Source organism: Schistocerca cancellata, chromosome 8 (genome assembly GCF_023864275.1).
Source record: "Schistocerca cancellata isolate TAMUIC-IGC-003103 chromosome 8, iqSchCanc2.1, whole genome shotgun sequence".
NCBI lineage: Eukaryota > Metazoa > Arthropoda > Insecta > Orthoptera > Acrididae > Schistocerca > Schistocerca cancellata.
The window spans coordinates 412161756-412164194 of NC_064633.1; the positions used below are offsets into that span (position 1 = coordinate 412161756).

Sequence of the window (2439 nt, forward strand, 5' to 3'; positions counted from 1 at the left end):
AACGCCGTCAATCACCAAATAATGACAATATATCCGTTATTTTTGTTCACTCACATGTGTGAATATCTTTCTAAGAAATAATAAATGAAATATAATGTTATAAAAACTAACCTTTTCTCTTAACAAAATAGGAGCACTATGAGTAAATTCTTACCAGATATCAATGAAAGATCTCACTATGTTAGTGCGTTTTTCTTATTTGCCTTAGATATAGACAACCTAAAATATTTACTTAAAAGCTGAAGAACATAATTAAAATGAATTTTATCTGAGCAAATCTCATGACCCGTACGTAACACTTCAATTTTGTTATGTCAGGATGGCCGAGTGGTCTAAGGCGCTGCGTTCAGGTCGCAGTCCACTTCTGTGGGCGTGGGTTCGAATCCCACTTCTGACAAAATATTTTTATTCGTTAGGAAAGACATCAAATTGTTATGAATTAAGCAAATCGTTTTTCAAAATAATATTGAATTTGAAACTCGAAGTATTTGAATTTGTATGTGAAGTTGAGTTCCGCAGAGGTTGTAATGAAGAATACCTGGAAACATTTTGAGTTTTTACGAATTAAATGCAGAATATAAAGCTGCAGTTGAAGTATAATTTCATTTCCTCAGCGTCCACTTGCCTACAAGATTATAGCAGACAAACCGCTAGTCAAAGCTGGATAGGAACTGGGAAAAGAAGTTGCCGTTTCTTTCTCGAAGGAACTGTACTGTCATTCCCTTTAACAGACATGGGGAAACCACGGGAAAGTAAATGTGGATAACCGGACTGCGATCGGATCCATGTTCCTTCCCATACAGAGTCCAGTGTCTGAACGGTTGCGTGATCTCGTTCAGTTTAGTGGAACATGAATATTTGCTGCATGAATAGCTTTAGATGGCTCTGAAGTTCTTGCTACCTAGTTGGTGGCAACTTCTGCGCTAGTATTATCTCAACTTTGACGCAAAAAATCTCAGTACTGAATATTTTAATGTCAATCAAGCACAATAAATAGATGAAAAAGAGATTCCTCAGTCGTGATGTCTTTAGTGTAGTAGATACGTAATGCTTGGGCCATACCCTATTCAGTAATAGAAGTAAATGTTGATACTACCTATAAATCAAATATATTAATCATGATAGTAAGGTAAAATTACAATTACACTTATTTCTTGTAATTTATATGTTTCAGGGTCCAAACAGCATTTCTGCTATTATTTCCAAATGACATGAAGTGTGCACGCAAGTTAACCTGATTCAGTAATTTTATTTTTTTCTTCATCGTCTAAACGAACTGAACATCGCTGCTAGAATTATAGAATAATCAAAGTGTTAACCAACTCTATCCATTTAGTGAATTTTATCGACAATGGATGCAGATGAACTCCGTGACTGTTACTTTATAGGTTGTAGAATAATAACCGCTACCAACCACAAAACGCGATTTCATTTCATGTATGCCCGGTTTCGAGCTTGGGCCCATCTTCAGGTTGTAACAAGTTCAATGCTCATTATTGGTGGTCACTGTTTAAATACCACCATCACATTATTTGTTTTTTATTTAAACAGTTATCTCCAACACTGAGTATTGAAACATGTAATTAAATGTAAAACCCCCCTGAAAATGGTTTGTGACCACAAACCCGAAACCGATCTGCATTAAATAAAATCACCTTTAGTCGTGACTGGTAGCGGTTATTATTCTATACTCAATACATTTACATAAGATGTGCTATTGTGTATCAGTGAGCAAGCCTCGAATAAGGTAACGATAAACCAAGGAGTTAGATGGATGTGCCTACTCTGTTACGAAATCATTTTCCGGAATCACGGAATCTTTTAGACATCTGTAGCATTATGTGGCTGATCGCAGTGAGACAGTACCATAGTAGTTACCATCTTCTCTTTTAAAAAGCGTAGTATCAGCCACAGAGCGCGAGCTTCATTCGTTTGTGTGTCGCTCTCTCTTCCATAATAATGAATACGTTGCCGTACCGCGGATCAAACGAAGGAGGTAAAAAGACGCTCTTGTGTGGCGTGCTAGACTTCCCTTACAGCCTACTTCGAAGTATGGTTGTCAAGTTGGCTACGAGACGTTTCCCAACTGTAGAGGGATCAAATTCTCCGTCGAGGGATTCTTAACGTCATCAACAATAGCTAAACAGCGTTTCCTGGAGCATTGTTGGGTTTTACAGAACGCCACGTGCGGTACCGTATGCTCTGCACTATGCCTTAAATAGAAAACAATTCGTCGCAAGTCGTCAGCTGACCACATCTCTCAGTAATTTGGACTTTTGAGGAGAAGAAAGTGCGATAAAGCGGTCAACTTCACACTCTGTAGAGTTCTAAAGTCGCCCCTTTTCTTTTGCAAAACCACACCCACTTCCAACACATCCACCGACATTCTCGATTTGATTTTAGATGAGGAAGGCTGTGTACTGTAGGCTATAAAAACTG

The 2439-nt window shown here is 38.0% G+C and overlaps 1 non-coding gene across 1 annotated transcript; it reads left to right on the forward strand.

Moving 5' to 3' along the window:
* Positions 1–313: 313 nt before the first annotated feature.
* On the forward strand, positions 314–397 carry Trnal-cag (transfer RNA leucine (anticodon CAG)). The gene has a single exon. It is a non-coding gene; the product is annotated as a tRNA-Leu (tRNA).
* The last annotated feature ends 2042 nt before the right edge of the window (positions 398–2439 follow it).